This window comes from Tamandua tetradactyla, chromosome 1 (genome assembly GCF_023851605.1).
Source record: "Tamandua tetradactyla isolate mTamTet1 chromosome 1, mTamTet1.pri, whole genome shotgun sequence".
Taxonomy (NCBI): domain Eukaryota; kingdom Metazoa; phylum Chordata; class Mammalia; order Pilosa; family Myrmecophagidae; genus Tamandua; species Tamandua tetradactyla.
In genome coordinates, this window is record NC_135327.1 from 29,263,053 (window position 1) to 29,287,941 (window position 24,889).

General features: G+C 42.3%; 1 long non-coding RNA gene across 1 annotated transcript in view; it reads left to right on the top strand.

The window, feature by feature from the left end:
- Positions 1–3,769: 3,769 nt before the first annotated feature.
- The window catches only part of LOC143683940 (uncharacterized), a 47,040-nt gene continuing 25,920 nt past the window's right edge, over positions 3,770–24,889 (top strand). The window contains exon 1 of the long non-coding RNA XR_013175742.1: positions 3,770–3,868. This is a non-coding gene — a long non-coding RNA (uncharacterized LOC143683940). The remainder of the gene's footprint in view (positions 3,869–24,889) is intronic.

Here is a 24,889-nt window from a genome sequence, read left to right on the forward strand (position 1 = left end):
TATCACAGCTCCCTTCCTTTAACCTTGGCATGGATGGGTAGAAAGATCTCAGTTCCCTCCACATTGTGGAGTCTTCCATCCTTACCTTCTTCTCACTTATTTCCGTGATCCTTTCTGTATTCCCTCAGACATGTAGGGAGATAGCAATTTAATTAAAAAAATCAGCATTTTTCTATGCCTCTCTACCTAGGCCCTATGTCATTATGATAGCTGTTTGGAGTGTAGCTGCAAAGGCTTTCCGGTTAATAATATGCTATTGGATTGCTGTGGATCTTCAATGGTGAGGCAGCCAGGAAAACAATACTAAGTAAAGTAAACACAGCTATAACCTTTTCTTCTTTCTGCCTCACATGCTGGCTGACAGGAAGTGCTCAGCTTCTCTTTTTTGTCCTTAGCTAACTCATAAAAGGAAGGAGCAAGTAATAAATGTCACGAGGCTGATGGATTCCAAGAGGGCCTGAGAAAGTGAGAAAGAGAGAGAGAGGCTGCTGGAAAAACGAGAGTGGGGTGTGAATGGACCTCATGGTGACCTCCTCCTTGGTCTTTGCAGTCACGGGAGCTGGCTGACTCCTAGGACACCCCGATGGGAAAAGAGAGGCTTCAAACCCCCAAAAGACCTGGGACTGCTTTCCATTCAGGGAGGTCGGGATGCCACAGTGGATGGAAAACTTATAAAACCAGAAACTACTGGGCTCTGGGTTGGATGCACATCTGTTGGGGCTGATGATGTTCAGAGGGGACTGAAGTCTTCAAAGTGACTCCAGGACTAGCGTCAGGAAGATGGACCTTTCTTGTCTTGCTTTTGCCACAGACATTCTGTGTGCCCTTGGGACATTGGATTCCCTTTCTGGACCTCAGTTTCTCCTTTTACTAGATAAGTCCCTTGTATTAAAAACAGCAACTGACATTTATTAAGTACTTGATCAGTCTTTTTTATTTTAAGCCTTTGGATTAACCTATTTAATTCTCACAGCAAACCACTTGCCAGACAAGGAAACCAAAGACAGAAGAGTAAGTAAGTGCCCGGAATCACATAGCTGGAAAGTTGTAGGGCTGGGAGTGGAAGCCAGGCAGTCTGGCTCTGGGTGCTGCAATCTCAGCCACCTGCCATTTGTCTTTTCAAAGGGACTTCGATGTCTTTACAGTGTGTATAGTAGACTGTTTTCATTCCAAGGTTGATTAAATGTGTGATTATGCACAGAGCGCTCCTCTTTGCCTTAGAGAACCAATCTCATGTCAACTCTGGGTGGGTTTACCTATCCTGGCTCCAGCTATGGACAGGTGACTCAGGCCTGGCCAAAGAGAGTCCTTCTCATCTGGCTACAGTAATTGGTGTAAGGGTCCTCAGGCCACCTCTACAGTATCGAGGAAAGGGACCTCTTCCACTTTTGAGGCTATCAAGCTGCTAGGATGTAAACCTGTGCTCCTTAGAGCCTCCACATGGAGAGAGACTGCTTGTGAATGAGGAAAAAAAACAGACGAAAAAGGACAAAGGAGAAAGAGAGGTATTGAATCCTGATGACATCATCAGAAAGAAACCCTGGATCTAGCATGTCTGAACTAATCAATTATTTGAACTTCTTCTCCCACCCCCTGTACATACACACCTTATAAGACAGTTTGAATAGAGCTTCTGCCACTTAAAACAACATGATGACAAAAATCATGACATATATACTATGTCACTTATCTTGGCAAAAAAGAGGGAGCATGGAAATTGGAGGTCTGACTTGTGCCACACCTTTGACCATTGTTCTAGATCAGGGTTTCTCAACCTTGGCATTTTTTGCCATTTTGGGCAGGATAATTATTTGCTGGAGGGTAGAAGTGGGCTGTCCTGTGCATTTGTAGGATGTTCAGCAGCATCCCTAGCTGCTACACACTAGGTTCCAGTAGCATCCTCTCAATTGTGACAACCCTAAATATCTCTAGACATTGTCAAATGTCCCTAGGGAGGTGCTGAAAAATCACCCCTCATTGAGGACCACTGGTCTAGATAGATCCAGAGCTAGTCTCCCTTAAAACTTGTTTCTTGGGTCCCTTTCCAAGCAGGAGTTAGAAACCCACTTGGCAACAGAAGTTGAGGTCTTTTGGAGTTTCTGTGCCCCACAATCTTAATCAACGGCCATGGACTATGAGCGCCAAGAGACCCTTCAGCATCCATTGGCCGCAGCCTAGAGCACAACCAGTGCCACGTGTTCAGGAGGATTTGTGATGAGTAAAACAATCGGCCACTGCCAGCTTGAGTCATTTAGTGCTGAAGTTGTCAAGTACTTCCCAATGAGAGCCCTTGATCTATAGTTACGGCACGTGTCACCAGTGGCAGCTGTCAGCACGGCCACCTGGCAGGGCCGCTAATGGTCCCAACAGAGAACATCATGGCTGCAGACAGCGCTAAGATGGAAATGGAATCCTGTAGGTTTCCCCAATTCACTGCCTTTTACATAAATATTATATGTAAACCTTTTAATTCCAGAATAAACTAACCCCCTCATTGCCTGGTTATTCCTACGCAGCTAAAATGTCACTTCCTTTCCTAATCCCCCCATCCCCAAAAGAAGGTCAAGAACCTATGTGTAGCAGACAGTGTTGGAACTCCGCCAGGGCCCCAGCTTCTTCTCACAGCTCTGGGAGCTCTTGCTGGCTTAGTGGGATTCTGCTCTCCACTGCTGGCACCTGTGCCTCTTCTCTGGAAAACTATCTTTGGGCTACTGAAGCCATTTTGCTCACAGCTGGAGAGAGCTGGAAGTGACTGGGTTTGTGTGTCCCAGGGTGGCCCTTGGCCAGTGGCTGACAGGTGCGGGATTATAAAAGCCTAGCTTGCTGACATTAGATTGGGACAACTCTGAAGTGTAATGCACTCCAGAGTCCGCTGTGGATCAGGCTAGAGCTGCCCCACCCCCCTACTGTGCCTGAGATGTGCTTGACCTCCTCCCTTCCCTCTGCTGCTTTTGCCTTTCCTTGTCTTACTGGGGCCACTTCCTTGAATCCTCCTGGAGATGCCCCACCCTAACTCCCTGATATTGCTCTTCTAACACTGTGTGCCACCTCCCACTCCCGCTTTGTAGTCCTTATCAGAACTTTAAATTGAGTTCTTGATTATTTATGACCTGTCTCTCCAATAAAACACACACTTCATTAAGTGTCGACAGAGGTCATTGTCCTGCTAACTATTGACCCTCCGGGTCTAGTACAGGAAGTGTTACCTATTATCATTGTTTTATTAATAACTATTTATATACTAGTCCTAGCTCTTTAATGTCTATTAAAGACGCTAAGTTATTTGAAGGCAGGATACATATCTGATACACTTTCATCTGAAGATATACTTCATCTACCAACAATAAGATATCAATCAATGTCATTGAGAGAATAAATGATAGTGATTGCAAACATTTATTGAGACACTGTGTCTGGCACTGGATTAAGCTCCTCCCCTGTGATATCTCATTGGGTCTTATAGCAATCCTGTGAGAAGGAACAATGATCACCTTCAATCTGCAGACTAGAACTGAGGGGCAGAGAACTTAGGTGACAGGCTGAGCCACGTGGCTGATGCATGGCTGAATGGGGTCTTAAATTGAGAATCTCTCTAGTGACAAAACCCTCTAGTCTTGCTAGTTTTCTTAGTTGGAACAAATTCTGGACGGTGCTGCCATGAATCATTCATCTTCTTTAAACTGCCATGACTCAGCTATAGAAGTAGGGGGCGGAGTTCTCAGGATGAACAGGTGGAAGGAACTAACAGCCCGTAGTCATGGTGACATTATGCCCACTCTAGAGCTTTACCTTCACCCCAGGACAGTCACTGTCAAAGGAGACCTGTTCTTTTTGAAGTATTGATTGCTGCATGACACTGACTCAGTAGGTAAGACTGTACCAGCAATGAGAGCTAGATTGTGGGCTGGGAACCCATTAGTCCTTCCTCATTAGACAGTCCCAGAGGAGCTGGTAATGGCATCAACGTGAACTATCTTCATTGCTGGACAGACGACGATTCAGTGTTGCAGATAACAGAGTAAGAGCATATTAGTCAGGCCTCTCTTGGTTGTAAGTGACAGACACTAATTCAAATCGGCCTCAGCAAATTTGGGGAATTTATTGGCTCAAATAAATGAAAGGACCAGGGAGGGACTTATTCTAACTTCAGGTACAGCTGGATCTAGGAGTTCATTTTTCTCTAGGTGTTGGCTTCACCCTCAGCTGGCTTTACCCTCCTGATTCTACATGGCAACAGAGAAGGTCACTGGCAGCTCCAGGCTGGTCCTGCCTGGGTCATGTGACCAATCCTGGGCCAATCACTGTGTTTGAGATCAGGTGGTGGGTGGTTGGGCTGCATTTACTAGATGAAGGAGAATAGTTATTATTGTAAAATGAGGTTACTGCCACTGGAAGAAGGGGAGAGAGGGTTCTGGGCAGCCAAATCCACATGTATCCACTGAAAATAGCACTAACATCCCCCCCCAATAGATTCTTTGTTAAGCACATTAAATTCACCAATTTATATCAGGAACCTCCGTAGCTTTGACAAATTCTTGCAGGATGAAAATGATTTTCTGATTCCTTGTCAATCCTCAAGGGGTAAATAAAGGTCAGTGATGTTACTCTTTAGGGACTAGGGTGTGGAATGAGTCAATCTTGACTTGCGTAGAATGTTTAATTTATATTTTTGAGAAGGTGGATCAAAATAGCCCAAGATGATAGAAAGTCAAACAGTGAAAAATGTTCCTCTTCTCCTAATTCCCATGCCCCCCAAAACAAAACTTGCAACCTTTGTTAGTACTTCTTTTTGTTTGCCATCCATGTAATGCTTTTATTCATTTAAAGAAAAAACATGCATTATTTTACCTCTTTTTTACAAAAGAGGAAAAGGTTATGCATCTATAGACACTGTTCTTTACCTGTTTTTTTCACTTATATATATTTTAGTTTCTTTTATATTTGAATATAACATGCTTATATTTCTTTTTTGGCCTTCTAATATTCCACTGTATGGCTATGACACACTGGTTCAACTAGTCCCCTCCTCTTCAAGTGGATTCTAGATTGTTATTAGAATCAACATCACGATGCATAACCCTGGGCATACATTTCCTTGCCCATGCAGGGGTATATCTGTAAATAATTTCCTGGAACTGGAGTTGCTGGGCAGAAGGGTAAATGCATTTGTAATTCTGATGGAAATTGTCCAATTGATACACAAAAGCCCCGATTTGCTTCCCATCAACAAGGAACTATCCTCAGCTTCACCAACATAGTACGTTATCAATGTTTTTGACTCCAGCTGACTGTGTTAAGTGAGAAATGGTGGCTCCATATGGGTTTTATCTTTTCTTCTCTCATGAAGAAGTGGAACAGTCTTTGACTGAGTTTTCTCCTATGTGCTGTTTGCATTATCTGCCCTTCCCTCCCAGCTCAGGGCTTCCCCTTATTTTGAAGACATATTTTAAAATCACTAAATGTTTCTACCTTTGTGATTTGCAAGAGGGAGCAAGGAGAATGTTACTGAGGGGAGGAAATGGAATGAAAAACTGTGGTAAATATAGAAATAATGAAAGCAAACATAAAGATGTTAGCAATGTACTCAGGAAATTTTTAAAGACTGAGCTGCAGTGTAGAAAATAACTAGTTAAGAAGATTGTTTAAAAAGTGTAAAATGGGGATCTGGTGATAGTCTGGGCTTCTTCATATGCATTCATGCTGCCCTGAGAAGGTGGTTTATGTTACTGGACATGAATGCACTTTCAGACCTGATTGATGGCTACTGTTGAGGACCACTGTGCAGTTCTGAAGCAGTTTCACCATCCGTGAGATGGGAATTTTTAATAATGGGTGTGCCAGTTTGCAAATGCTATGTACCCAAGAAAAGCCATGTTTTAATCCTGATTCAATCTTGTGGATGCAGCTGTTTTCTTTAATCCTGATCCAATATGTTGGTTGCAAACTTTGATTAGATTATCTCCATGGAGATGTGACATGCCCAATTGTGGGTGTAATCTTTTGATTAAATGGAGATGTGACTCCACCCATTCTAGGTGGATCTTGATTAGAGTACTATAGAGTCTTAAAAGAGGAAACCCTTTGGAGAAAGATAGAGCCTACAGAAATAACAGAAACCTCAGAGTTGACAGAAACTTCACAGCAGAGCTGACATAGATACGGATATGTGGAGAACAGAGACACTGATGTTTGGAGATGCTTGGAGCCCAGCAGGCATTGCCCATGAAGTGCCATGAAGTGTTAACCTGGAGAGAACCAAGGGAAGCCAAAAGATGAATGCCAGCCCTGGAGAAGTAAGGTGAGGAACCCCCACAGGAACAGAGGCTGAAAGCAACAGAGCCCAGGAGTAAGGGACAAGCAGATGCCAGCCACGTGACTACCCAGCTGACAAAGGTGTTCCTGACCCATCATCCTTTCTTGAGTAAAGGTAACCTCTTGTTGGTACTTTAATTTGTTTGCTTTCAATTCCTTGGAACTGTAAACTTCTAGCTTATTAACTTCCCCTTCTTAAAAGCCATTCCAGTTCTGGTATATCTCATTCTGGCAGTGGGGTTTTATTATCGCATAGTTGTGACGGATAAATGAGATAATATGAGTGAAAGATTAGCATACAACTGATACATATTGTTTTATAAACATGAGCCCTGGAGAAAGACGTACCACAAAGCAAATGAAGTGCCAGCACCTGAGACCCTCACATGTCTGTGAGTTCTGCGGGTTGCTTGGAATCATAAAGTTTTTAAGTGTGTATTAGAGCCAGGTCACTTTCAGCAAACATTCCTACTTGAGTGTTTCTGGTAAATTACCTAAAGAGATTCAAGGAGAAAAGGATGTGAGTTTCTAAGAGATATATAATATATTGTGATTTTTTTTCTCATTTCAAATGAATATTTATTTGCATACCTGCTTTAACGTTCATCTTCTTACTCTTTAAAAGGGTTTCCAATATTCTACATGACCCCATGAAACTTAGCTTTACCCCTGATTAGTCATTATTATCATAATGAGAAGATTTAAGGAGGTGCAACTGATATTCTAGTTTTTGAAAACATAAATCATAAATTAACAGCCAGCCAAAGGGATGTCAGTGCTTCATAAAGCCATTTCCTCCCTCCCTGTGTCCTATTTTCCTTCCTCCTTTCCTTCTTTCTTTATGTTCTTTTCTCTCTCCATTCTTACCAGCCTTTCTTCATGAGCCTACTATTTCAGACACTGTTCTAAGTGCTCTAGATACCAAATTCCTGCTTTCATGGATCTCACAATGTAGTCGAGGGGACACAAGGAAGCAAAGCCTTGAGAATATTTTTTACATGGTGGTAAGCACTGGGAAGTAAAACAGAGCAGAGCACCATGAAGAGCAAGTTGGAATGGTGGCTCCATTGGGTCAAAGGGTCTGCAAAGGACTTTTTGAGTTGGTGGCTATTCTAGTTTGCTAGCTGCTGGAATGCAATAAACCAGAAATGGAATGGCTTTTAAAAAGGGGGAATTTAATAAGTTACTAGTTTACAGTTCTAAGGCTGAGAAAAGGTTCCCATCAAGCAAATCTATAGAAATGTCCAATCTAAGCCATCCAGGGAAAGATGTCTTGATTCAAGAAGGCCAATGAAGTTCAGGTTTCTCTCTCAAGTGAGAAGGCATATGACGAACACGGTCAGAGTTTCTCTCTCATTTGGAAAGCCATGTGGTGAGCACGATGTCATCTACTAGCTTTCTCTCCAGGCTTCCTTTCGTGAAGCTCCCCAGGAGGCATTTTCCTTCTTCATTTCCAAAGGTCGCTGACTGGTGAACTCTCTGCTTCTCGTGGCTAAGTCATTTCCTGCTCTCTCAGAATCTCCTTTTCTCCAAAAAGTTTCCTCTTTTATAGGATTGCAGTAAACTAATCAAGACCCACCTAGAATGGTCCACCTAATCCAGTTTAACAACCATTCTTGATTGAGTCACATCTCCAGGGGGATGATCTAATTAAAGTTTCAAACATACAGTACCGAATATGGATTAGAAGAAACCGTTAGCTCACACAAGGCTGATTAGGATTAAAATGTGGCTTTTCTAGGGAACATAAACCTTTTCAAACCAGCACAGTGACATTTCAGGGAGACCTGAATGACAAGTGGGTGCCAGTCTTGGAGATCAGAAGAGTGGTTCCAGGCAGAGGGAGTAGCCAGTGCAAGGCATGGAGGTAAGAGGAGTCCTGGCATAAGAGAGGGACAGCAAGGAGGGAAGAGGAAGAAGGGTGCAGGAAGAAGCTGGGCTTTAAGCAGTGGCTGTTTCATACAGTGCTTTGTCATGGTCAGAAATCTTAGTTTATTAAAAATATTATGGGATGCCATTGTGGGGCCTAAGTTGCAGGACAGATATTTACAGAGAGTTTCTAAACAGATTGAGAGGAAAGGAAGGGTCCCGTAGGGTCCCCACAGGAATCCTAAGAACAAGGTGCCCCGTGGAGCTCTATTTGCTTTATTGTGATGTTATGAAAGTAAGGGATTTTTCAGACATAGCGGATCATATTTATTAAAGCATTTAGTGAGTAACTCATGATAGAATAGTAAAATATGGAGCAGACAATAATGCTTTGCAGCAAATTTGCACCTGTTTGGACAATAGATTGAGGTTAAGGCCCATTTGAGTTCAGTAACTCTCTGCTAATCAAATTCCTTGATACCCAGTGCTGGGTAGTAAAGCTAATCAAATTGATGCTAGAATCTGGATGATAAAACACAAATATGTGCACTTAACACATATTATCTGTGCTGGCTTGAAACTGTTGTGCACCCTAAAAAAGTCATGTTCTTTAATCCTGATTTGATATTGTAGGGTAGGATCTTTTGATTAAATTGTTTCCATGGAGATATGTCCCCACCCATTCAAGACGGGGTTGCTTACTGGAGTCCTTTAAGAGAGAACCATTTTAGAAAGAGTTTCAGAGCCAATGTGAGACCCAGATGTTTGGAGATGCAGAAAGAAAACGCCTCTAGCGAAGTTGTCTGAAATCAAAAGCCCAGTACCAGCAGATGCCAGGCTAGTGCATTCCTAGCCGACAGAGGTATTCTGGACCCACTGGTCTGTCTTGAGTCAAAGTATCTTTCCTCGATGCCTTATTGTGGATATTTTTATAGCCTTAGAACTGAAAACTTGCAAGTTAATAAAGTCCCTTTATAAAAGCCAACCCATTTCTGGTATATTGCATTCCAGCAGCTTCAGCAAACCAATACATTATCCTTTAAGACAAGTATTAATAGAGCAAAGCTTTTTCATTTCACTTGTTAGACCTGTGTATATTTAGTCAATTTCTACCCTATTTTGCATTTAAAGAGAGCTATCTAGATATGTAGATTTATTTTAAAAGGTTAAAGTAGGAAAAAAATTACTTTAAAAATATTCTTAAAAAGGGGATCCCTAGCAAGACTGAAATGACACTGAATAAAGGCATTTTTTTTCCCCCAAGAAAGGTACTTCTGGCATTGTCAGATATTAGCATTGGTTGGTTATAAGCAACAGGAACCAACTTTGATTAACTTCTGCAAGACAGGGATTTATTGGGAAACTATGAGGTAGTTCACAGTACTAAAGTGAGGGCTGGAAACCAGGCTTGGCAGATACCAACTCGGCTACTCCATAAAGTCTTGTTACCAGGATCACAATATTCCTAATGTGAAGTCTCTTCTTTTGGCGTTTTAGATGTGCTGAAAGTGGGCTTGGGTCATGGCCTGTCTGGGCCAAGGGAGGACCGGGCAACCTGAGATTGATCTAACAGGGACAAGGTGATTCCCACAAAAGAAAGCAGAGCACTCTCCCCAAAGACAGTAGAATGGATGCTGGATAGTCAAAAAAAAAGTCCTTTATAAGTAATGCCATCTACATCTTCTTTCTGCTTTCTCACACCATCTACCTGTCTGTCATGCATCCATCCGTCTGTCTATCTATCTATCTATCTATCTATCTATCTATCTATCTACCATCTGTAATTTATTTAATATTTTAAATAGAGGTCTGGGAACTCTGAGCACTATGACAATTCCTGGAAGAGGGAGGTGCGAAGTGCCTGTTCTTGCAGTGTCTTCCCTGGATACATCTGTCTGCCTTCAACTGACGTACACATTATGACGGGGTTGAAAGGCAGAATTTTGGCATTACAATGTCCACTGGGCAGCATTTCTGAGATTTGGGAAGAGCTGAAAGTCTGTTCTATAGCTCACGAATGTGCCAAACTGGACCTGTGGACTGCAGTTTGCTGCTCCCTGCTTTAGTGATTACGAAGGAAGACATGGGTAACTAGTGCTGCCCACTTGGGTAAGAATTAGGTAGATGTTCACATTCTAAAGATCACCTTTCTTGATATATTATTCATGGAGAAGCCTCCTAGGGTTTCAAAGTACTAAATGTTTTATCGAAAATTCTGGTCAGTCCAACCAAAAGTCAAGTGTGAGCTCTTTGGTTTTTCTAATTTTAAATCTGTTCTTTGTGCCAGCTGGATTATTCGAGGGTTAGTTTTGGGAACTACAATGCTAGGTGTGGATGTTGAATTCCTTGCACACTTCAGGATTCTTCCAGACCCCCCTTTCCAGCCCCCAACCCCTGTGCTCTGCCTCCTCAGTGTCACCAGGGATGACCCTTAGCTGGTGTCCTGTGGAGAGATGCTTCATACTGGTATTCCCCAAACTTTGGTGTCTTATCCTGTCATTGTGTTGAGGCTGCAGAGGGACGGGTCCTGCCAATCTTGAGAGGGTGGCTTTTGAAAGGAGAGAGTTTCTGAAGCTCTCCTGGGCCGCTTGTGTCCAGATAATAGCTTGCTTCAATCACAAGCTCTATTGTGTTTGCTTAACATTTGGGCTTCTGTCAGGTAATTTGCTTATAAGCTATGCACAGAAGAAAAAAGAAACCATCCATCTAAAGTATTCAGATTTTGGCCTTAATTAAAATGCAGAATAAATATGTAAAGGCTAAAGAGCATGAATTATAGATACCAGGGTTTCTATATTAAAATCGGTTTTCATCTATAGAAGCGCATTTGTGTTTATGGCAGAGAAGAAGTGTGTATACGAGTCGGTGGAAGGCAATATAATTATGGCTGTGTGTGCTTAGCAAGATGGGAAATGGATCTATTGTAAGAGAATGAATCCTTGTCTACCTTTCGCATTTCACTGCCTCTGCAGATTTTTTTTTCACCTCGGTTCTATAAAGGGCTAATCCTCACCCTTGTTATTTAAATTGCTCCACCATGGCTAGAAAAGCTGCCTTCAGCCTCTTAAAAGCCCTCACTCACCTGGTTCGAGGAGCAAAGCCTTTTCTATTCATTGCTTTGCCTTGGAACAGGGCCCCGCTGGCGGCAGGGACAGGGCAGGGGAGCTGTGAGAGGCTGAATAACGAGCCTCGCGTCTTAGAAAGGCCAGGTCTTAGTTCATCCACGTTGAAAGGTAGAGACTTTGGGGTTTTTCCATACAGAGCCCAGAAGGGAGCTGAAGACGCCCCAAAGAGTTGGAAACCAGGAACCCAAGTAAGCAGATATCTGAAGGGTCAGAATGAATAAAAGCAAAAAACACCGAGTCTGGACTCACCTTTATGCCAATTTCATAATTCGGATTTTTTTTTAACACCCAAATGCTACTACTAATTGATATTAATTAGAAGCTGCATTGACACATTATTTTAAAGCATAGCGTTGGGATGAAACACGCTAATAGTTAACTCACATTACTTAAGAACTTTGAAAAACCAATGAATTAAATGTAGAGCTGACAATTATCTTTAATCAACAAGGATGGGAGATGAGGAGTTTGATAACCCATGCAAGAAGCCAGCTTCTCTAGAAAGCACTGAAGGGTTCAAGAGATCTCATTGTGGAGAAGAAAGATGCTTTAAGAAAACCCAACCCCTCAAATGCAGAAAGAAGCCACCATTTGCCTGTGAAATGGGGTCACGTTCCTGCTTTGGTGACCTTTGGGAGCGCGTGCTACAGGCATGGTAGAGCTGAGGACATAGTGGATCATTGGCAGGAGGCAGAAGTTGGGATTTGCTGAGACTGCAGAGGCAGCGGGTGAGGAGACGCTTCTCCATGTCCACTCCGTCTCTCACTAGACTTGCCCAAGCTGTGGGAGCCACTAAGGACTACCTGCCGTCGTTCTGGGTCCATCCAAGCCAGTGTCTGCTCTGCCATGTTAAGCTGACAACTACCCCACCCCCACCCCCCGCCCAAACCTCCCCACATGCATGCACAATTGTATGTGGTTTCCAGTGTGGATTTGAAGATGCTTGAGGGAGGAAGTCTACAAGGTTAAAATAATTAAACTCCACTGTAGATGTGCTTGTTCAAAGCAAAATTTCATAACTGCTAGCTGTGATATTTCCCCCAAACTCTGGTTAATCAATAGCATTGTAACCAAGAAGTTAGAATTTAACAAATGACTCTGATTACTGAATCATTATATAGATATTTCTTTTTGCTTTCTAGTATATTAGGATAGCCAGAGGCAGATACCTGAAATTTCTGATCTGTAATCCAGCTGATCTTTGATGATGATTGTATAACTATGTAGCCTTTATCTTGTGATCGTAAAAACCTTGTGACTGACCCTCATTTGTTCCCCCTTATCCTGTTTTTTGGCTTTGTAATTTTGGGATCGCTAAAAACAGCCCCTAATGTTTATTAATGAAGGGCCTTGGGTAAGCCCAGAACGAATGCACCCTAATTCCAAACTTATCTTGAAAACCAAAACTGGATCTCACTGAAATGGTTCCACCTGACATGCACAATAGCTTAAATTTTAGCCTATATGTGAACTATTCCCCATTATGATAATAAAACCATGTCCATCGTCATATTAAGGCCTCTATTTGCTTACATATGGGTACACATGTAATCAATCTGCACATGTGCAATAATTAGATCATCCCTAACCTTGTCATCTTGAGCCATTGTGCTCATTATCTTTAAAAGCTGCCCATCTTTTAATACTATAAAACTATCAGAGTTACTACAATCCAGGGAGACAGATTTTTAGGCTGATAGGCCATTGGATTTCCTGTTTCATGCTTAGCAATAAACTTTTTCTCTCTTTGAGACCCAGTGTCTCAAGAATTGGTCACTTGAGCTCCTTGGGCATAGAACCCACTGCTTTTGATTGATATCAGCATCTCTGAAGGAATGAAGGCAAACCGGAGCTGCCCAACCCCTAGACCATAGGTCGGTCAGCGCACTGCCCGCTGTTTGCAAAAATCTGACCTGCTGCTTGTTTTTGCAAAACAAAGTTTTATAGGAACACAGATACGCCTGCTCATTTATATTATGTCTGTGGCTGTTTCGTTCTGTGTGTGGATGAGAATTGTGTAATTGCAATAGAGACCACAAGGCCCTCAGAGCCTAAAATATTTACTATCTAGGTCTTGACAGAAGGCATTTGCTAGTCCCTGCACTAGATTAAAGAAAAAACACATCCCAATTATTTTTTGAAAAAAAAGAAACCTGGAAATTTCAGCTTCTGTAATCATAGATACAGGAGGGTGTTCCATTTGAAAATTATTTTGGGTGGTCCTGGGCCCAGTCTCTTGGATCACTATGCCACATAATTTGATGTGATGATATTGCAACAGGGAAACTGACATGAGGTTTTCATTCTTAATCTCTTTTCAAACCCATATAATGGAAATCAGGGTGTAAGGCAAATTCTTTACTAATTATGAAACAATAAAGGTCAAACTGCTCAAGTCTTGTTTGCAAGTAAAATACCTTGGTAACTGAAATATGTCAGAACCTTCACCTAATCCTCAGGCTGACAAATATTCTGACAGATCCCACAAATGGAACTGTTTTTATCTACCTGTTTTATTTCACATGTAACACCTTTTCCATTTGCTCTCCCAGTTGGCTCGATTGGTTGGCCCATCCTTTAGCGCTTGCAGACGAGAGGTTTGGGACACTTGAAAGCCTGTCATTAACTGTGCCCATCATTGTTACCCTTTTTTCCTGGGGAATGCACGGAGTGTCAGAATTTTTGCAGAACAATAATCATATATACAAATGCACAAGATGCTAGCTCATCTGGGGCACCCCATAATTTTCAGCAACATAAACAAACAACCGCTTCTTGATCACACCTCATGTGAACTGTGGTTACCATGTCTTAAACTTCAAAGTGTTGAGAATTGTAGCATCTCATAGACAAACCTATTTGGCAATTCTTTCAAGTGTCTGTGAACAAACCTACTTTTTCTTTCATTATGAGCCTTCATGATTATAGAGCTTCTATGATTTCTGTTTGCAATTTAGAATTATGTGATCTTCTAAAAACCCTTCCCCTTGGTTGATGGACTTTTTTTCTTTAAATCTGTTAGATGAAATCCTAGAAAAATAATGACCTATAGAAGTATGGGAAAAATAAATTGCATCTTTAGCATCCAGAAGAACCTACAGTTTTGATAACTTTAATTGGGTCCCTGAAGCAAAATTATTCCTGAATAACCATGGCATATTTCTTCAAACATGGCAGAATTTGGCCTTAGGAAATTTCTTTTAATTCTAATATATCAAAATTACTGGCTGTTTACATAAGAACTGTTCTGTAGAGGATTATCTATTTAAGATGTAATTGTATACTGAGAGTGAATTGGAAATGTAGAAACAACTTAAAATTCAGATGTAGCATTTAGAGGTGATTTAAGTTCTTTAGACACTTGGTTTTTGTATTTATATTCACTTTTCCTCTTCTTTCTTCCCTTGTGTTAGTTTGGATGATCTTAAAGCCATTTGTTTTGATGGGACTTGGTTTGAAAGTTTTGAAGGGCTTAAAGATATCAGATTTCTACTTAGCTTCTTTAGCTATGTGCAGGTAGGAGAGAAGGGGTCTAAGTACACGGTGGCAGAGATGGATTTGCCTCTGCAAATCTACATCATTCCAAACCCACTACATTCACACAATGCAGATTTTGTGCTACTGGAGCGTGGGGAGAGGAGGAACAAGTGTGCTTTCTCACTTGATAAACATACCTGTTGTCCCATTCCACACAGTTTGAAAACATTCCCAAATCCTGCTGGGCTGCCAGAGAAGTTCAGAGTGGAAGAGTCAGATAGGAAAATCTCTCACTAAAAAATTAATTTTTCTTTGCACTTGATTCATTGCAAAGCAGTTAAAAAAAAAGCTGGTAGGGTGGAGAGCTTAGATGATGGTTGCTTTTTGAATGGCAGGTGGGAGAGCAGATGTGAGTCAGAGAGGAAGACTCCAGCAAAGTCCCTTTCTGTATTCTCATTACTTCCGCAGCCTGGTTTACAGTGATTGAAAGTCCTTGGTGCTTAAAGCTTAAGGTGGTGGTACTAGTCAGTTGTGGAGTTTTAGTTGTGCACTGTCCATTCCCCTAAAGGCCCCTGATTATTATTTTTTTTGGAATTACCTTTATGGTATTGAGTGTGGTCTAGGTAATAGCACAATTCTAGACACCTGTCTTCTGCAATGGAAGCCAAGGGGCCATGCCTTGCTCTTCCTACCCCAAGACAGCCAGGGTATGACTGAAGTTGAGCTAACTCAGGGCTTCTCAACTGGAGACACTCCTGCCCCCAGGGGACAATAGGCAATATCTGGAGACATTTTTTGGTTGTCAGAACTGAAGGGTGTTGTTATTGGCATCTAGTGGATAGAGGCCAGGGATGCTGCAAAACATTCTGTAGTGCACAGGATGGTGCTACAACAAAGAATTATGCAAACCCATGTGTCAGCAGTGCTGTGGTGGAGAAGCAGCCTTCTGGGTCTTTGCATTCTGACTGAGTTGAGTAAAGAGAGGTCCACCGCTGGAAGCCAATCATTCCACTTGTAGTCAAAGCTTGGCCTACAGAGTCGTGTCCAAGGCTGTTGGTCCAAGCCTTTGCTTTATGTTCAGCTGCCTGTTTCTGGGTTCCTGCGGCTGCCAGCCTGACCCCCCTGGGTTCCTATAGATTCTGTGAGTGTCTTTCTCTTTCAGTCATTGTTCCTCCAATAAAGCCAGCCACTTAGCCTTAGTTTCTTTTGCATGCAACAAGGAGCATAGCTACTGTGTTGTTGCTTTTAAAACTTAAAATAATTTTTCTAAAGGAATGGGTCTATTTCCCTTCCCCCACTCTGGTGCACTCTTGCACAGAACTTCATTATGGGGAAAACCAAGATGGTGTGAGTGAGCTGTCTGGCTTACCCCCACCTCATTTGTTCTCCATTACTGACTTCCCCAACAGCAACCAAAAGGAATGTCAGGTTTAGGAAATCCACTTATAACTATCAGCTTAAAGCTCCAAAGTGTCCTATAACCTAAGAGTAGTGTATGTGAAGTTGTCATCAATCAGTCATACCTTTAGAATGAATGTATATAATTAGCTAACCCATGAGCAACCAGGTGGCAAGAGCTTAGAACAATTTCTTGCATAATATACACTCAGTAAGGGTTACATAACCAAAACATGAGCTGCTTACTCTCCTAACCATTTCACATGTATTATCACATTTAATCCATACAAACAATTCCAGAACCTAAAGGGGTTATTGCTTATACTTGGTTTTCAAAGGAAAACATCCAAGACTCAGAAAGGTTAAGAATCTTGGCTGACATCACACAGAAATTGGCAGAGCTGAAAAATTGAGCCCAATCTGAAATGAGAGATAAAGCAACCTTCTTTAACCCGGTGATGTTTGAGTAGCTAAAACAGTGTTTGAAGAGCATCAGTTAGAATCAGGACATGGCTAAGCTACCTAGAATTACTGGAAGCAAGGTTATATGCAGAGTGGGGCTGGATAAAGGTTCTAGAATGGCAGCCAGAGCAGGATTCGTAATTTCCTTCTTATTCATTGATTCCAGCACTGCTGAGAATGGCACAGAATAAGCCTGTTTGGAGCAGAAGTGAGGTGACAGCAACCTCTTTAAGCTGAGCAAATTTCCTCTTAGTACCTCCTCCAACCCTTGGCCTTGGTCTGGAATAAAAACTGTGTACCTGCTGTTCTATTCCCACAGCAGGGAGATTCTGGACAGGCTTATCTACTCCGGGGTTTCTTTTCCTTGCTTTCTGCCACTGAAACTGTCACAGTTTTGTTTTGAGCAATCCATAATGTCATTTCAAGCCCATTAACAGCTCTCGGCTTTGTTTATGTACATCAGAGGAAAGTGCAATGCTCTGTCATTAACACACATTAACAAGTGGCAGTGGCAACCCAGAAAGGGTTCCAGCTTCCACCATTTTAGATTCAAAGGTATGAGTTTGTATTTGTGTGCACGTGTGTTTGCTGGAGAGAATGTGCCTTTCCCTCTTAATCTGTATTTTCCTCTTCTGCACACACTCATGTGCGCATGCCTGCATACAAATGTGCACACACTCGGTTGATATTCCTCCCTGGTGCTAGGCTGAGTAACTAACAATGATTTTCTCCTGGCAATTTCACTTCCAACCAGATCCTGTGCTTTGAAGTTTTACAAAAGCCCTGTGTATTTGATTCCTGGTGGGCTCTCTGTGGGTTTCAAAGGTGGATTAAACTCACCAACCAGGTTGTCAACAGAACATAAAGTAGGAATTGAATTGTAATTGTGTGGTGGGTCCTGGAGATAGAATTGTACTGTAGGCAACACCCCTGTCTCTGGGTGAGTTGAGGAATGATCTTTTTCCCAGTGTTTTGCTGTCTTTGTTTCATATCCACCAGGGAAAAAGCAAAGGAATTATGAATATAATGAAAAATAAACACCTGAGAACTCAAGGGGCCTTAGATTTGGTGGGAAAAGAGTAATGCAGAGAGGCAGGTGGGTAAGGATGAGGGTTAGGGGTAAGTGCAGAAATGTAAGCCAGGATCCCCAAGGACCTGAGCTCCCCACCTGCATTTGGGTGGTGAGGACCATGGCCAGCACGTTGGCTCTCATTCATGAGAGCCATGAAATGAAACCTGGGAGACATTCCCCACAGTTCCTTCTTTCCCTTCCCATAGACAGTCCTTCACCATGCCCTCTGGATTTTACCTCTTAAATGTATATTGAACTTGCTGACTTTCTAAGTCCACCATGGCTACTCCTGCTCTCCTCTTCATCCTGTCTTCCTAGCTGTTCTCCCATGTCTACCCTGGTCCCCTCTGACCTGAAGCCAGAGTGACCCTTTCCCAAGGCTTCCTACCCAGCTCAGGACATCATTAGCTCCCAGTTGCTTTTCTCTTGTATGCTATATGGCGGGGTCACATTTCATTATTTTTTCCATATGAGTATCTTGTTATTGCAGCACCATTTGTTGAATTTTTAATTTGTTTTTGTTTGCTTATTTTGCTTGTTTATTTGGGAAGTGCATGGACTGGAAATCGAACCTGGGTCTCCCACATGGCAGGCAAGAATTCTACCACTGAACTACTCTTGTACCCCACCCCCTGAATTGCTTTTAGGGTAAAGACCAAAATGCTTACTGTGCTCACAACATCAGCCTCCTTCTGTTGTCTTCCCCACAGCCCCTGGGGCTCTCCCACTGGAGGAGCTGAACTGGACACTGGGGCTCTCCACTGTCCAGTTTAGCTCCTCCTTCTGGCCAGGATCCCAGCCCACCATCTTTGAGTTTGTGATGCTGATTCTGCTTCTTTGAATCCCATTTCCTTCTCCCTTCCCCTGTTAACCCCTCGTTGTCCTACAGATCTCAGCTCACTTATCCATTCATTCACTCAACAAATACTTACTGAATACCTTCTATGTGCTGGGTGGCACTATTCTAGGTGCTGCCAGTAGAATAAAAAGAAGGCAAAACCCCTTCTTTTGTGGAACTTATGTTTTCTTAGCAAAGAGAGGCAGATGGGGGTGTAATATTTTAGGTAGTGATGCCTGAGATGAGAACAAGAGCAGTAGGATGAGGGGCAGGGAGTAAAAAGAGATGGGGTGAAGGTGGGCTATTTTAGAGGCCACAGACATCTTCTCAGAGGAGACAGCTTTCAGCATGACCCTCATATTTGAGAAAACAAGTTGGCAGGTGGGGGAGGGGGTGCCAGAAATCCCAGGGAAGCCTCCCTTGGCTGGGTCTGTTCCCAGTGTCAGAAAGATCATGTAATTCTTCTTGGTATCGCTGATCATAGTTGGAATTTTTACTCATATATGCATCATTTGTGTGAATAGCATTTGTCTCCATAATAGACTTTCAGCTCCATGAGGTCATGGGCTGTCATCTTTTTTCTCTTTTCTCTACACCCTTGTATGATCAATGTTATATTTGGCATGCAGAAAATGCTCAGTACATGAATATGGCCTCTTATAAGGACAGCCCCAAGTCCTGGCAGGTTTTCTCTCATCTGACCCTTGGGGGGCCTGTTCTGTAAGGTTGCAGAGCTCGCGGTATTCCATGACCTCTGGAATACAGCGTCCCATCCTCCTGTGGCTGCTGTTTTCACATTTCTCACTGGGGTACGTAGGACCTAAGACGAAGGCCAGGCAAAGCCTGGATGGGCCTTTATGATGTTTTCAGGAGGCGGATATTGGAAAATCAGCAAGGCAGTCTCTTATTACTGAACCATCCGGTATTTAAATATACTCATCATCTTCAAACAGAAAGGGAGTACACCAGGGTCTTTGTCAGAAAACTTACCAGGCAGACACGAATAGGAAAAGAGGCTTTGGGGGGCAATCTGTAGTCTTTTCTTTAATGTCAGCCACGATAAATATTGTGTAAATTGCATCATTGAGACCAGACTGGGAGACCTAACTATGAGTCTCTGACTACTTTTCACTTGAAATAAACTGAGAAAACAGGAGCTCATTAACTGTTAGGTGGCTTCTGTTAGGTGAGGGGGTACAAGATGAAGAGAGGGAATAGAGACATACCTTATCTTCTCTACATGTTCCAAGGTGACACCTATTAGTTTGCTAAATGCTGATGGATTGCATTCCATTTCTAGAATGCTGGAATACCAGAAATGGAGTGGCATTTAAAAAGGGATTTTATTAAGTTACAAGTTTACAGTTCTAAGGCCATAACAATGTCCAAACTAAGGCGTCCAGAGAAAGATACCTTGACTCAAGAAAGGCCTATGTTTGTCACATGGGAAGGCATGCAGCTCGTGTCTGCTGGTCCTTGTTCCTGGTTCTGTTGCTTCCAGCTTCTAATTCCAGTGGTTCTCCTCTCTGTGGGCCTTCACTTGTCTCCTCTGGGGCAAAACTCTGGGTTTTGGCTTGCTTAACATCTCGTGAGAAGGCATGAGGCAATGTCTGCTGGGCTCTGCATCTCCAAATATCCATGTCTAGGCATCTGCTCTCTCTGTTGATACAGCAAGCATCTCCAAATTTCTGTGTCTTTATTGCCTCTCAAACAACTGTATTTTCTCCAAAATGTCTCCTCTTTTAAAGGACTCCAGTAAGCTAATTAAGACATACATTAAATGGGTGGAGCCACATCTCCATTTAATCAGAATGTCACACCCACTCTTGAATGGGTTATATTTCCATGGAAACAATCTAATCAAAGGGTCCCACCCTACAATATTGAATCAGGATTAGAAGAACAAGGCTTTTCTGAGGTACATAACAATTTCAAACCAGCACGCCTGTATTTTGAGAAGCATTGGTAGCATTTCAGAGTAATGGCCATAAATAGGACATCGACTAGGCTTTTTTTTTTATGAGAAATATCTTTTATTCCTTCTACAGAGGTGGAAATAAGTAAGATTTCTTATATTTCTCAGTCATAAGATTTTTAAACTCTTAAAAATGCAATTTCCTTTTTTTTAAAAGCACATGCCATCTTTAAAAAAATCTTAGGAATATACGTTTGCACTCAAAGGAAAATATGCAGCACCATTGTCTTCTGACAAAATTCTGCATAAAAACCCTACACAACTCTGCAAATATGTTCCCTCTTTGTCACTTAGGGACTCCAAACCACAAACCTTCAGTGCAATATTTATTGGTTCTTATTCCTGTAGGAAACACAGGACCAAAGATGTCTTCTAACTGTAACTGTATCCTGATGGCTGAGCAATAGTCTGTGCTTTATTTTAAAGTACTTCTAAAAAAAACTTGTTAATATAAGGTACAACTAGAATTCAGTAAAACTTGAGGATTCAAGTGGAGGATGGAGAAGAAGTATTTAAGATCTACCCTGTGCATTGACTGGGCTTTGATACATTTACCTGTGACATCAGACTCAGTGGATCTGTTGGAAGTGAGAGGATTACATTTCATTTCAGATGCATTTTAGCACACAGGTCAAAACATAGCTGGGCTGGTGGTTTAAATAATGGAATCAAAGCTGCAGAGTGTATAAGCCTAGAATATTGTTGTCACCTTCCTAAGACTTTGGTTAGCCTGGACTCCTACCCTCTGATCTGAACACCACTGCTGCCAACTTTCAGGAGGTGATCCAGAGTTAGGCAGGAATGAACTGGTAGCTATCATCCTGAGGGTTGGAAGGAAGGGCCAGAACAGAAACCAGAATTCCAATTTAGCAGGAACATAAAAATATAACTTTTGTTCGTTTGAAAAAAATAAATTTACTGAGTGCCCATTTTGGGCCAACAGTGTAAGCCACAGACACAATCCCTGCCTTCCTAGAGCTCTCCAGTGAATCAGCTATAAAAAAAATTGTATATTTAGTGCAACTGCGTTGACTATTATGAAGGAAAAGTACTGGGGATGGAGAATGGATATAAAGAAGACCTAGTCTTATATTTCAACGTTGGTATCTCTGAAGAAGGGATACTTGAGTTGAAGTTGTTTGAATAAACCCAGCAAGAAGCAAGCAAACAAAAATGAAAGAATTGTTTTTATGTATGTATGTTATTTAAAGAGGAGTATAAAACAGAAGTTAGGATTTAACAAATAAGTATGACTGCTGAATCAGTGTATTGATATTTCTATTGTCTTTAGTGTCCTAGAGTGGCCAGAAGAAAAACGGAAAATTGGAGAACTATAACCCATACTGAACTTTAACATCTGTTCTATAACTACTTGTTAAAACATACTTGGAAATTTATTGCTTTTTTTGTATATATGTTATATTGCACAATGAAAAAAAAATTAAAAAAAGTGAAGGAAATCATTGGCTCCTGGAATTGGAAGTCAAGCTTCAGGTGTGGGTTGATGCAGATGCTTTGTCAGTGTCATCAGATTGCTCCTCCTCTCCCCTTTTCCAGCTGTTTCTTCTCTTAATGGCGGCACTCACTGGACTGAAAACTTCCTGAGGCCAGGAGCAGTGCCTTACTCATAGGGGAACTCCAGTGCTCACGGAGGGCTCTTGTGAAATAGGAATTCATTGAGTCTTTGTTGAGTGAGTGAATGGAAGCACTTTACTGCCCACAGCCTTCTGTGGTGACATCAGTTGAGTGCCTGCATTAAGCCACACCTGCGGCTAAACTTCTCCTGGGCTTTTCAATTAATTAAACAATAAATTCCCATTGTTTTGCTTTATTTGATTGCTTACTGGCTTGGTTAAAGTGACCTCAAGTCAAATATTGCTTCTTCAGAGAAAGGTCAGTAACCTCCAATATAAGACCTGGCCCCCTGATATATCCACGTATAAGCCTGTACTTTTCCTTCCTTCTTCTCTTCGCCTTTTGCAATCTATTCTGCCCTTTCAGCTCAAATCCTTTCTTTCTATGAAGATAGAGAACAGGGGTCAGCAAACCATGGTCTTGCATAAAATCCAGTTAGCTGCCTGCTTTTGTAATAAAATTTTATTTAGGACACAGTCATGCTCACTTGTTCAATTTTTGTCCCTGGCTGCTTTCACACTATCACAGCACTTAAGTCATAGTGACAGAGACCTCATGGCCCACAAAGCTGAATATTTGCCCTCTGACCTTTGACAGAATATGAGTGCTGGCCTTTGGTACAGAATGGTCAACAGCCGAGGCCATGGACTCAGACAGACTTGGGTTCAAATCCCAGCTATGTTACTGACAAACTGGGTAAAACAATTAATCCCTCTGAACCTCATTTTCCTTATCTGTAAAATGAGGATAATAATAGTTCCTACTCAGGGTTATGAGGATTCAATGTGATTGTGCACGTAAATCACTTAGCACAAGTTTTGGCACAGAAAGACAATAAAAAATATTACTGTTCTAATTATTATTACTAACAGAAGTCTGTTATGATGGTTATAGTAGTGAATCCCTAGATTCTGGAGGAGTTGTTGATTTGGTTGCTTGTCTAACCGATAATTTTTTCTTGTGATGGAAAATAATTGCTTGATGATTTAGGAAACCACATCAAACACAGCTCTGAATCGATTGTTGCAATGAGTGCTAAAAAGATAACCAGCCTCTTCCTTTTTTTATTTCCTTTTCCTTTTTCTTGAAACAGAAGTAAAAAAAATATATACAAACACAAAAAAACAACTCTCCTTTTAGCTCACAGGATGGGCCATGTCAAACTCGCACAGTGTGTTAGTAGACAAGTCTGAAAATCTTCTAAATAAAGAAAAGCAATTGTGGTAGAGGAGGGAGGGGAAAGAGAAGGGAAGGGTACTGTTCTACTTGGAGGCTGCAGGATAATTTACTTAAATAGCTTCATTGTCTCCTTCTTTATCCTGATCAAACATGGTTTTATTAAGGGTTGTGTTGACGTAAATTTTATAATGGAAAAAGAAAAGATAAAAATCTCAAACAGGACTTCTGGGAAGATGGCTGACTAGAGTGGCTTGAGTTTAGCTCTGCCCCACGGAAAGGCTGGACAGGTGACAGGAGGGCGATGGAGGCTACAATTTAGGAGTATGGCTGACCTGGGTCAACCTTCTGCACCATGTGCGGCAGCCCTGGTTGCAGAGGGGGAGGAACTGAGAGGCAGAAAGATGGAGCCTGGCACAGAGGCAGGGAGCCGCGGAGCCCACGGGAGAGCACAGACAGGAACACGGGGCTAGGAAGTAAGCCAGGCCACTTATCTCACTAGTGCAGCCCAATGACTGGTGACTCACCCCACACCCATGCCCCTGAACTCCATCACTCTCTCCCATTCCCCGTGCTCCATGTGCTCCCACCCCACCAGCCCCCAGTGCACATACCTACCCCACACCCTCACCCGCACCTTAAGTGCAGCCCAACCCACCTCTCCTGCATACCTCCAGAGCACTACCCCACCTCCCTGTTCCCTGCAGGCTATTACCAGTGCTTAAAGGTTGTGGGCACTAACTTCCATACCTAGGCTACCTCCACCACACACCCATAGAGTCGCACAACCTCATTCTGCCCTCCCTAAGCTCAGTGCAACCCAGGCCCACACATGCACATGGCTCCCAATCACATCATTCAGCTCTGAGAACCACACTTTACAGCAGTCCTAGAACCGTGCATGTGCACAGCCCTCAGCCTCACTTCCCAGCTCTGAGAAAGTGCTGACCTGCACAGCTGGGTCACATTTATCCCCAATCTACTAAGGCGTAACACTGACCTGCTGCCACAGCTCTATGCATGTGCACAAAGGGCCCTGTGCCTTAGACCAGCACACACCAGGGTTATGCCCCCACAGACCAGTGTATCCACACAGCTACATCCTCCCCGGGTACTGGGTACCCACGTTCATGAGCATCAGCATAACATCCCCAATCTGCGCCCATACCTACCCTGAAAAAATCACCATACTAAGTGCTCCAGCCTGTGCCCTGCTCCCTGCTATACAACCACGCTGCAAACACAAGGCCTTAGACTACTGAAAGAAATCAACTCTCAAAGTAAATCAACCAAGATATTTACATGCTGCAAAGACAGCAGAAGATCACTAAGCATATCACAATGCAGACAAATATAGCCCTACCTAATGACCAAATTAAAACACCTGAGGAGGCACAGACATTAGAACAACTAATCAAAGATGTTCATACATCTCTACTTAATAAAATAAATGGGATAGCAAATGACATAAAGGAGATCAAGAAGACAGTAGAAGAGCACAAAGAGGAATTTGAAAGGATAAATAGAGAAATAGCAGAAATCACAGAGAT